This window comes from Pelobates fuscus, chromosome 5 (genome assembly GCF_036172605.1).
Source record: "Pelobates fuscus isolate aPelFus1 chromosome 5, aPelFus1.pri, whole genome shotgun sequence".
In the NCBI taxonomy this organism is placed as follows: Eukaryota; Metazoa; Chordata; class Amphibia; order Anura; family Pelobatidae; genus Pelobates; species Pelobates fuscus.
Window position 1 is genome coordinate 149,094,253 of NC_086321.1, and position 13,030 is coordinate 149,107,282.

Here is a 13,030-nt window from a genome sequence, read left to right on the forward strand (position 1 = left end):
ATGTTCCATTCACTTTATGTAGTTGTGTAAGAAGTGCAATTTAAAATGTATTTTTGTGCCTCATCCATAAGTGGATTTCCATGGAGTAGGAACAACTCGTAGACATTAGAAAGAAAATCAATAGATTGCTTCAGGTAAAAAGAGTGAGTCCAGGGAGAGAAAAAAAAAACCTACACACAACCATTCCTTGTGGCATCAAGCATAACATTCTAATGTTCAGAGGTTGGCTGAGGATAATCATTCCGTATAGGGAAATATTTAAACATAGGACTTTAGGAAAGTCCAGACCGCTTCCAAAGTCCTCTCCAAAATAACCATCCAACATCCTCAGTGACATTCCATGCACCAACCAGTTATTCCACTCATCTAGTCCCAGAAACAATATTGAGTCTTTGAAACCCTTACTTCAACTTTTGCCCACAGCATTATCAGAGAACCACCAGTCGGGGAAAGAAAAAGTTAACAGTCCAGCCAAAGTAAGGCTTTTAAAGTCTAATAAATGTAAAAAGGTTTTCTAAACAAGTAAAGCATCATAAGTTATAAAAGGTAGCCCAGAGTATTAAATAAAATAAAGAAGAACTCCTTTTACCATACCCACTACAGTAAGCTGTAAGTGGTTATCGTGCTTGGAGTGCCCTGAAGGAGTAATTTGTCAAACCATGTAACAACGGTTTGATGACTTACATGGTATATATTGATTTTAAAGGTACAAGATAGAATTAAACACACATAAGGGAAACATTCTCTGTGAATGCTTCCCTTATGTGTGTAATTCTATCCTGTGCCTTAAAAAAAAAAAAAATATCAATCTAATCCCACAAACTGTTGTAACGTTTCCCCCATTAAAAAAATGTGAGCCAATACCTGAAGTGCAAGTTTCCATTCAAGAAAGTTACATTTTTATTGAAGCATGCACTTTAGTGTGGCATAGAGATTACCAACTGCTACAAACGTTATTGTGAACATTATTGGGACAGATTAAATTATTGCAAATTGTTATTGTTCATACCAGTGCTGTGTACAATTCTACAAAACCAAGAAGAAAATAACGATTTGCACTTTAGGACGATGCATGATATACTGTAGCACTTGTAAATGTGCAGTGCTGTACATATCTCTTAAGCCTCTTTATAATCTATAGATTAAAAGCATATTAAAATATTCTGTGGCTGTCCAATCACAGACTTCACAATGAAGGTGACTGCCTCTTCTGTTCAACTCATCAAAACTAAAGTACCAGGAAGTAACAGGTCCCAGTTGTCTAACAGAGGGGGAAGGGGGAAGGGGGTAAGGTTAATTTATTTAAAAATGCCAATTTCTATTGAAATCTACAATTTTTGTAAAATCTAAAAGAAAAGAAAATTATAATAAAAATAAAAATAAAAAGGGAAGGACACAAACTCTTTACAAATAAAGGTCGCCAGCAAGCTAAAGCACTTTATGGATCTGGAGTATCCCTTTAACTGTGCAAATTATTTCAGTATTGTTTTTACTTGTAATGCAAATTCTGGCACTCTGGGGCTAACAGGGAAACTAGTTTAAAGCAACAATGAATACAGTCCGTTCAAAATACAATTCTCATTTGGACCGGTGCAAGACAATGTAGGTGTGTGTGAGGCTACTTTTTCATATTTGTATTTAATAGATTACCAAACAATGTTGGTTTTGGGAAGAAATATGTAGTATACAGCACGAGTCTGGTGTTAAAAACCCAAAACACTTCAATATTGAAGAACAAAACTTGTAAGAGGCAAACATGCTATACAAAAGTATTTCACATATAGAAACACTTTCAACAGAGCCAGACTTGAAAATACTCTGTCTGTGAGAGAGTTGACACAGTAAACATTACACAGGATTCACTTCCTCCTTCATGCGGTTAGCAAGCTGAAAACCAAATTAAGAGCCAACTCAAGTAAAAATACACTAGTGAGTTATATACAGACATGCTATAAAACACAGCAGTCTTTACATTACTGTACAGCTAAACCCAAACTAAACAAATAGTATCCTTGGATAGAGAGGTAAGAAAGTAAAACCAGCTTGACAGAAATAACAGACAGCAACCAAAATAACCTCCCTTGTTTGCACAAGCTACATGCAGAGAGGTAAAAAAAGAATATATATAGCTTCTAGAGTTGAGCGGGAAGGAGAAAGGGGAAGAAACAAAAGGAAGGGGTTAATTCTAGATGAATTTGACAAATATTTAAATGGATAAATAGATGCATTGCATGCCTGTCAAGTTGGCCACCTTGCATGTTGGGATTATGTGAATCTGATGGAAACCTTGTAGCTACAGATAAGATACAAGACATGGCTGTAAAATAAATGCTGATTTCAGCACATTGGTAAACAGGGACACAAAACGAATTTTGGACAGAACAATCATACGGCGGCATCAGGAGAAAATCTCACTTTCAAATGACTTCTGTATCTCATTCTACTTTTTATGTAAATTACATTGTCAGAATTTACATTGAACAGCTGAAATGCAGTCTCAAACATTAAATGGTTATTTAAATTTTCTCAGTTTGCATTAATGAACCTGTCACAATATTATTACACTCTGCATAAGAAGTCCCCAAACAAATCTGCTTAATCTGGAAAAGTCACACAATTTTAACATCTCCTCTTAAGTTGATAGTGTGCAAAATGACAACATGCTTTAGCAAGTTTTGGGGAAAATGACAAACATACAAGAAACCAAGACTACCGTATGTACAAAGAAAGGCATAACACATAAATGAGAAGGTGAACAGTGGAGGAGACTGTCAGTAACAAAGTTGCCACCCACTTGTGAAAAAGCTCCTTCTGCCCAGAACTGTGTGGGCAGATAGATACACTCAAGAGAAAGATCATTGTGTAGTATACCATAACAAGCAGTCACTACATGTATCCGCACTAGTGTAAGAGCAATAAAACACAAGCCTTAAAACGTCTAGACAGAAATTTAGATGACAGCTAACTGTTTTAAATGGATCTTGATGGGGTTATCTTACCCATTACAAATAAAACAAGCTGGACTCACATAGCATAGTTTACTCAACTTAGTGAATAGTAATCTCCCCATTAAGGTCTACAGGGAAATAGTTTAAATAAACCGAGAAACCCCGTACTTTGGTAAGAATATCCAGCCCAATGTGTCCAGTCCCATTTCCACCACCATTCTATCCTAATTAACTTCACAGAAGGCTATAGGCTAGCTTAATGAAATGTGACCTACAACAAAATTTGCAAACTGTTTAACCTGATCGTCTCCACTGTATATACATATACACAGTGTACAAATTTACCTAACCATGTGTAGAGTAAATGTGACTTGTCAACACAATACTGGCCTATTTCTTCACTAAAGAAATAAATGTGATATCATACAGGAAAACATTTTTAAACGCACAGAAGCCTTTCAAGGTCTAGCTGTTCGCTCTTTAAAAAAAAAATAAAAAAATGGATATACATTATACTAGATAGAGCACTGAAGCTCCAGACGCAGTGATTAAGACAGTTTAATCATGCATACTAAGTCCATGCAGATTTTCTCTATTAGACAGTCTGCACACAATGTAACACTTCTCCAAACAGAGGTAAGTTGAGGTTGGCTAGACCATCTTCAAACAAAGGAGAAAAGCACATGGCTGTTCTGCATTATCCTTTGTCTTGTATATTAGTATGAACATCAAACCTCTGGAAATAAAAGAATGTGTGCAGTTTAAAATCATTAGTATACAAGGGTAAAAGCTAGAGAAGAGACACATGCTCACTGATCAGGATAGAGATAGATATATATATATATATATATATATATATAATTATTATTTTTTTTAAATGCACACGCAACAGAAAACTTAAATAGCTTAGGTGGAACAACATTTTCTAAGTCTGGTAATCTGAAATTATGTTTACATTTTACCACTTTTCACTGTAAATAAACTGCAATGACATAACTCCTACTTCCAGTATACACAGAAAAAAAAACGTGTTAAATCCTCCATGTATCTTACTTAGAAGGACAAAGAAGTCATTCATAAAATCAAAAAATGTCTGTAAAGTAATGAAGGAACATAATCCCATATGTTGCTGAACACAATTTTTTTTTTTTAAACAACCACACAAGTAAAATGTGTGAGACTTTCATAAAACGTCAGAGATACTCGTTTTCCTTCAATGGCAAAGGAATACAATTGAGGCACGACATCTAAAGAAGCTGCTGTTTTCAGAAACACTCTGCTGGCTTCAATCTATAAATAGAAAACGTTCAGCCAGTGAGGCAAGTCTCAGTGACAGCTTGGGGTAATCACCCAGTGACACATGGACAGCCTCCTTCATGGACAGACAAAGCAAGTGCATGCAAACACTCAGGTAAAGATATAGCAAAACAAATTTATAAAAAGGCATGGTATACACTTAAAGCAATGTATTTGTTTTCCCATGATAATTGTCTGGTGGATGCAAATAATGTAAATTACATTGTGCAACCAACTGTTCACAATTTATAAATAGCAAATTTACACTGTCAGCAATATATATGGTTAATCAGTGTCCGTGACAAAAGGAGAGTGGTAGTCAAGCCAATATCACAAAGCTCAATTTAAGCAAAGAATACTAGAAAATCAAAAGACTAGTTTGTTGTTCAATTTTGAGATGAGAAAACAAAAAGACCAAAAGGTTCGCAATTTGTCTCCTTTAGTAAGGCGTTTCTTTAGATCAGCCATAATATGCTCTTAAAAGTACCAAAAGCTTGTATACATGTATGAATCAATCCACGATTACAGATAATCTCAGCGTCTTCTAATTAGTAGTTTCAGAAGCAAAGTGTTAAGAACTAACAAATTACTGTGCCATCACTTTGAACTGTACAGATTAAACATGTCATTTGAATTCACTATGGTGTATTGTTCTTTGTGGAATAACAGGAAAGGGTTAATGTGATTGTTTTTCTTACTAGCCTCAAGTAATATACTGAACGCTACTAGGCATTTATCATCACTCGACCAAAATAGCATATTCCTCAGCAGATGAGAGAATGGCATACGCAATATGTAACTTCAATTACATATAAACTATCCACCAGCCTGCTTAACCAATTATGTGCCAGAAGACAAAGCTGCACAGAGGAGGAAGGGGATTTGTTGTCATTGTGTTATTCTGCCAGCACATTTAAGAAAGGCAAATTACCTCACCAAGATAATTGCCACTTGGGTTTTTCAAACAACCATCCTGGGGTTGGATCATTAACTGTTTACAAGCAGATGGCTGACACCATAGTGATGCCTGTAACATCTAAAGTAAATCCATAATGGATTATCTTTATAACTATAACTGCTATTCACTGACCTACACAACACACCGACCAATGAGTTAACCCATGGCAGTCCAGTTATTGTGAACTACAGTCCTAGAAATAAGCAGCACAATAAGCAGAGCCCACAACAGCTGGACTCCCATAACTTGACCACTATTGCCTTAGCCAGAAACGCAGCACAGCCTGGAGCTCACCCCACAGAACAGGATCAGACAGCAGGCAACCTACAGACAGACAGAGCTCCCCACCATCACCATTGTCCTGTGCCTGGCTGTGTGCCCCCCATGGGCTGCCTGCCTGGCTGACAGTTTGCCCCCCATGGGCTGCCTGCCTGGCTGACAGTTTGCCCCCCATGGGCTGCCTGCCTGGCTGACAGTTTGCCCCCCCATGGGCTGTGCATGGCTGTCTGACAGTGTGCCCCCCATGGGCTGTGCATGGCTGTCTGACAGTGTGCCCCCCATGGCTGGCTATTGTCTATAGATATTAGGATTACGTGATTCAATAAACATCCCCCCCCCCCCTCCGGGGTTCCTGGTTGTCGCACTGCCTCCTCTCCCCCCTCAGTCACCCCCTATGAGCCCATTTACCCGAATCACTCGGTTGGCACCCCACTCCTGCTCAGACACAATGGTCTCCCCGTGCACACCATCTGGGGACACTGGCTCTTCCCCCTTGTTATGCTCTGAGTTCCTTCCCCTCCCCCGTGTCCTCACTCAGTGCTGCTGCTGCCGCCTCTAAGCCGCTTGTCTTTCGTGTCTCGGCGTGATTCCAAGCCGCGCATTCTCCGAGCGGCCCTCACTGCCTGCCGCCACCTCCTCCTCCTCCCGCCGCTTTTGTTTTGTTTCTGACTAGAAAACGTTCAACGGCGGTTTACAGGGAGAAGGGGCGGGATCATTACGTCACGAAAAGAGTGGCAGTGCTAACCAATCGGCGTTTGGAAGCGTTCTAGCGTCATAAACTCAGCAGCCAATCAACGTACAGCGTAAACAATGGAGACGAGCAGGCGAATCAGCGAGCCAGCCCTTCCGCATCATAGCCAATCACAGCGTTGCTCCTGAGGCTCCAGGCCAATAGGAAGCAAAGGCTGCCTCGAGACAAAGGATGTTTTGGTTGCGGTAGAGGAGGGGAGTACAGTAGATGGGCGTGGTTTAAGATGACAGCTGATTGTCGGCAGAACCGGAGCACCGATTGGCTGGTTCTCGTGGCATTCAGCTTCCTCAGCCAATCATGTATGAGAGGCGGGCGTCTGTTAGACTGTTTGGGTTCTTAACAACAGGCGCAGTCCCGCGCAGCACGCGGCTCTGGGGGCAGGAGCGCGCACATGGAATAAACAACAGGCGCGTGACGACATGCAGTGGTTCAGGCGGCATTGAGCCCTGATGTCACAGAGGGGGAGGGGCAATGCTGGTTTATTACATGGCTAATAATATCACTGGTATAATAACTCACCAGGGCTTGCAAGTCTTAAACCATGTGTATACTGAGTTATAGATCATACATTACAGTGACAGGGCCCACAGGGGGATGTATATAAATCTCAGTAATGACTCCAACACACACACAGCCTCCAGCACCCAATAACACAGATAGCAGACATTATATATACACAGGGTATTCACTAAACTGTAAATCCGAGCTTTCCAAGCTTTTCATGTAGTTGGCACATTTTCGAGACATGCATCATTTCCTGAACATGTCATTTCAGTTGCGCCCGTGTTACCAGAAGTGACGCGGATTAGTGGTTTTGACCCGACTCTGCAAGCTGCGCATGTACAGTATACATGTGTGATACTTTGACTGTCTCTCTGGCCCATATTCACAATATAATAATATAACACCCCAGCTTTAGTTAGCTCTTCTCACCTTATTTAGCCTTCCTGCTGAAGTGGTAGAGGTTAACACAGTAAAGGAGTTTAAGCATGCGTGGGATAGGCATAAGGCTATCCTAACTATAAGATAAGGCCAGGGACTAATCCAAGAGGCAGCACCTGCCTTGCAAAGACTTCTCATTGAGCTGCTAAGCAGTGATTTTATTTTTGTATTTTGACAGTGGAGTGTCCTTTTAAAGCTTGCATATCTTTCATTCAAGAAATTAATATAAAACGTCTCAGCTTAAGCTATCTGACCACATTTTTTTTTTATAACATCTCTGGCTCATAACTAAGGAATAATGGAGTGGCTACCTTTCTAGATCCACCTCTAGTGGCTGTCATGCAGGCAGTAGAGGCGCTTCTGCAGAGAAATAGGTTTGTATTCCTAACGCTTTAGTGTTCCTTTAAAATCACACATAGTATTTTGTGTCTCTCTGATTCCATATTTTGCAAACAATATTAAATTCGATCTATATTTGCAGACTTTTAAATACAACAGCGTGCTTATAGATGAGATTACCTTTATTTTTCTTTCGGTATTGTTTTGCCTTTTTCATTTATTCTGTCTGGATTTATGAAAACTTGATATGCTTTCCTACTGTACAATTGTACTGAAAATCAAGTGCCTTGTATTTGATGGATCCTGTCCTTTACATTTTTTTTTACAAACAACCCAATGGTGAAATTGCTGCTTGCAGTGTGGTGGCCACTGTGTACAGGGAGAAGTGAGTTTTACTTATCGGACTGCCGCCATCTTCTTCCTGGTGCTTCATTGGCCAGGAGCTCATGTCAGTTCTGTACTCTTGTCCATGCATGACAGTGCAACATTGCTGTCTATGGAGGATTTTGTTAGAACACTGGAGCCTCCAGAGACAAAGTCTTGGGACTTGACAAAGTTTGACAGTGGCAGCTTCACCTCTATCTTTATGAAATACTCTGTTTTGTTTTTTAAGGGGGGAGGGGGATACAGAGCTGTTTTAATTCAAGAATTAAAAAAAAAAATGCATGTATAATAAAATATGCTTCTGGCTTCCAGTACCAACAATGATAATGTTAAATCCAGTGGCTAAAGTAAGCAAAGTAATAATTATAGTCCACATCTATTTGTAGCCAACACTAGTTACTAAGAGATATTGTTGTAGGAAAGCATATTACTTTGGCATAGCTGTGTACATCTGCAAAGGAACACTTTTTGTATTATTCCCATTTAAAGTAGGATAGCACTGCCTTCTAGTGTTGAGCTTGTGTATTTCATTCTTCACATTACCATTCACAGACACAAAACAACCTTTATTTTTATATTTCCAAACACAAGTATCCAGAAAGTAATTTGCTTAACACCATAAATGAGGGGGGGAAACACATTTATATTTTTGAAGCATTTTTGTTTTATGGCAAAACAATGTAATACACAGATTTAGTTGTAAGGGTCCACAGAAGCTTAGAAACAGATGCCAAATTTAATTTATTTTAATTTCTTTATAATTTATAGCAGACACATGCTTATTGAATATATAATCTTTTTTTTCCAGTTGATAGCTTTTTTTAGTTTAATAAAAGAAGGGCAATGGTACAAAATAGAAAGGGGGGGGTATGCCATTAGGTATACAGAGATTATCAAAGGGGTTGACGATTACTAGGTTTGTCAAACTAGTAGCGGGAACAAACTGTTGCACTAAAACAGTACTTGAATACATTCTTGTCTAAACCGAGAAAAGATAAAGTACAACTAGAGGAGGAAAGGAAGAGAAAACAGATAATGAGAAGCAGGTACAGGTGAAGAAAAGAGTAATTGAAAGTAGAAGGGTGGTAAAAGTAGAAGAAAAGTGGTAGGGAAGCCTCCATGTGGACTCACTGGCGGCCAGTGAAGATCTTCTGAAACCTTAGCTAGTGGTAATGTTGAAAACCTCACCTGCTAGCTCAACTAAAATTAGTGTAATGAGACCCATGAGCTCATTAATGGGTAAGGAGTATGGTTAGTGCCTGGAAATTAAAACAATAACAAATTAAACTAAACTAAAAGAGAAGCAAAACACACAAATAACACTCCATCACCCTTGTCAGTGTCAGGTTATGCAGCGGAAAGCCCTTAATAGATTAGGGTAATACCACTCAGCATCCATTGCTCCCCCCACAACTATATAAGGTCAAGAGTCAATGGCAGGACCCTGTGGCAGAGTCTAAATCCATCAGTGTGGGCCCATCAATACAGCAGAAAGCCAACAGGCTAACAGCGAGGTCAAGACCCACCGGATAGGAAAATGGCAGCCCACTGTCCCAGCAGCCCTGCCTTACCACCAGCCCATCTCCAGCCATGAGTGAAGAAACTGGGGGACAGATTACCACCAGATAATTTCATGGGGGGATACGTCGAGGAAGATCCCCCTCAGTTCGCCAGTAATGGGTTCAGTTTCCCAGCTGGATATACAGTAGCAATGCTCCAAGTGGCTCATAATCCGCCCCCCCCCCTTCAAAATGAGCTTTTTATAAAAATAAAACTTTTTCTTATGTATTTTTGCTACACTTAAAGCTTGATAAAAAAGCAATACTACTGCTGTCAAGTTTTGTCAAGCTAGTAAGGACTAAGGGGAAAAAGGCTTGGTCTATGGAGGTTCCCATGGTCTGGCTGGATCCTCTATTTTTTTTTTTAAATTCTTTATTTTTGCAGTGCATATGAGGGTAACATACAGGTACGTGGTACCCCAAAGGCAATCCACATGCATATTTCAAAACAAAGAGTACATAACATGGAGAGCATTAGGGTATGGTAGTACAATGCACTATTTTTATATACCGTATTTATCGGCGTATAACACGCCCCGGCGTATAACACGCACCTCATTTCCAGAAGGAAATTCCAGGAAATTTCCACCTCTCCCATAGTATTCCCCCCCCTCATCCCATAGTGTTCCCCCCCCTTTCCATAGTAATCTCCCCCCCTCCCATAGTATTCTCTCCCCCCTCCCATAGTATTCTCTGCCCCCTCCCATAGTATTCCCCCCCATAATATTCTCTCCCCCCCATAGTATTCTCCAACCCCATAGTGTGTCCCCCCTCCCATAGTGTCCCCTAGTGCACTTTCCCTCTGTCCCATATTTACTTACCTGTCTTGAAGCGTGGGCCGGCTTCACAGCGCGCACCGCGGAACTGGAACTTAAATTTCAGGTTCCGGTTTCCGGCGGGACTGAAAGGAAGTGTGCACACAATAGTGTGCACACTTCCTTTCAGTCCCGCCGGAAACCGGAACCTGAAATTTAAGTTCCAGTACCGGCGGGACTGAAAGGAAGTGTGCACACAATAGTGTGCACACTTCCTTTCAGTCCCCCTGGAAACCGGAACCTGAAATTTAAGTTCCAGTTCCGCGGTGCGCGCTGTGAAGCCGGCCCACGCTTCAAGACAGGTAAGTAAATGTAGGATATCGGCGTATAACACGCACCCATGATTTTCTCCCTATTTTCAGGGAGAAAAAGTGCGTGTTATACGCCGATAAATACGGTATATATATGAACAAGCTTAAATCATGCTATTTAGGCATTTTATAGATTGAGATCCTATCAACATTAAGTATAATAGGCTAGCATTGGTAAGTAGCTCGGTTGCTATAACATAGGTCTGTCATGGAGCCTATACATCTTTGAGAACATAATGCACATTTTTATGTATTATGACATGAAGGCTAGTTCAGTGTGTACGTAGTTATACGTTGGGAGACAATGATGCAAGAATCAAGATAAAATACAGGAAGATAGCTTTTCAATAGTATTATCAGTCGCTGCCAACGTTAGGTTAAACAGCACAATTTTTTTTTTCCCCCTAAAAAGACATGAAAATAACAGGTTGTGTATCACTAGTAGTTTACGTTAGGCATGCTAGGCTAGTCGTGGATACATCAGATTTAGTTACGCTTAAGAGTGTGATAAGCTGCATAGCATTGTGTTTCTGAGAGGGGCAAATCTGTATATCCCTGCTGAAGTTAGGATTACTACAGCTTGGGTTCTCGTTTGGTGATAAGCAGGTTGAGCATACCAGAGGGTGGGGGTCAATATATAAGCGATTGGAACAGGTTAGCCAGTATGGTATCATAGTTAAGTGAAGATTAGGTGTACCATTAGTTATGCTAGTCTATGGGCGGCACAGTTTATGCATATATACCACATTAGCTATATAGACAGGCTAGTACAGTTTAATTATAAGCGGTACACAGGCTAAATTTAGAGAGCTCGCTTTAACACTATCACCCCCGCCGACCGGGATCACCCATACTGCCTCTGCGGGGAGTCGACGTCGTGATGGTCCTGACACCTCACACACAGGGGGAGTCCCGCTACTGTACGGTACCTGCTCTGCCCGTTTTATGTGGCTGGGGCGAGTGTCCGCCAGAGCAGGTATCAGAGCACCGTCCAGCCATGTCACTCTGAGTTTCTCGCTGGTGTTTCTGGGGCTGCAGCTGCATTCCAATAAATTTGTCCCTCTTGGTCCTCTGAGGGTCTGGGTCAGCCATCGTGGTGAGCTTGGTGTCATTAGCGTGTGGTCGTCGATTCGTGAGTCAGATTGTTGCAGGCTGGGTGGGAGGTGGGTAAGAGGTCTGTCTCCGCACAGTATTAACCCCACTTGTCAGCATGTTCAGTCCATTCTGGCGGGAAAAGACGGTGCGCTGGGTAGTTTCCCCTGTACCGCTGTCGTCGTCGCTGGTTTAGATGGCTGCGGGGGTAAGTATCAGCCATCACGCTTCCTGCTATAGCAGGAGTTAGTTGCCGCAGTTTCAGTCATGGGCACGGAGAGGGTGCAGGTCCTCCCTCCGTCTCCCGTGCACATGGGGCCCGCCATCTTGGACGGAACGGTCGGACCCCCTGCTTCCGCGGCGCCTCTGTCTGGGCCTCAGGGTGAGGACCGGGATCACCTCCCCGGTCCATAGGGGGGGGAACGGGGCCGGGTCCGCCTGGATTAGTGCCCCATGCTGGGTTCTGTGTTGCAGGATAGTGGGGCAGCGGCCGTCCGCCCCACTCACCGCCAGAGAAGGTCTCAGTTGTGGTACCGAAGATTTCTCCTCCAGGGGACTGAAGCCCGGTGGGCCAGCCTCTCCCTGGTTCCAGCAGTCTCCCTGCTTTAGGCTCTGTTGCTGTCGGTCTGCTTTTCATTCAAAAGGCACGGTTTTTGTCATATTTAGTGAGGTGTTGCAGGAGCTCCTTTTGCCTGCGACCGTTCAGCTCGGCGGTCCGGCCCCGGCCCCGGCTGGATCCTCTATTAACATCAATGTAGTGCTTTTGTGCATGCGCAAATGTGCAGCACTGACCTTGGCTCCTGGCTGATGAAGTTCCAGCAGCTGAAGAAGATCATCAGGAAGGCCATGGGGGTAGCGATACAATATATGTAACAATACATATACAATACAGTCACAGTGTCACTATATATAAAATGTGGGGATATTTATGGGATAATAATAGTAAACAGTTGAGAATTGCCCACTAGTTTCAATTCTCAGATCCCAAAGATCGTTATCGTATAAGTGAAATGTATTCCATATCAATAAAATCACAATTTGTTATAAAAATAGACAATTTATTTTTATATTCAAATAATAATAATAAGTAACATGCGTGACAATATTCAATGAAATTTTAGTATAACACAAGTATGCAATACAAATGGCAATACAAAAACATTTCCCAATGGCTAAGACAAGATTTATGACTGTCTTCACAGAGAAAAAGAAAAAAGTTTCACACAGAGAACATAATTCCTCAGAGTGCAGCGTAAGGTCGTAAAAACTTTAGCTGACAGTTAGAATAACCCTTTCAATGCTGGCTAGACCTCCTAAGTAATCAAGATCTATTCTTATGCAATTTTAAATAAAATA

At 41.4% G+C, this 13,030-nt stretch overlaps 1 protein-coding gene across 3 annotated transcripts in view; it reads right to left on the reverse strand.

The window, feature by feature from the left end:
- Positions 1–6,356, reverse strand: part of YPEL1 (yippee like 1) — a 42,547-nt gene extending 36,191 nt beyond the window's left edge. The window contains exon 1 of one of the 3 annotated variants that reach the window (XM_063454466.1): positions 6,282–6,356. The gene's annotated coding sequence lies outside the window, so the exon portion shown is untranslated. The other 2 variants (XM_063454465.1, XM_063454464.1) reach the window with 2 other exon arrangements.
- Between the last annotated feature and the right edge of the window lie 6,674 nt (positions 6,357–13,030).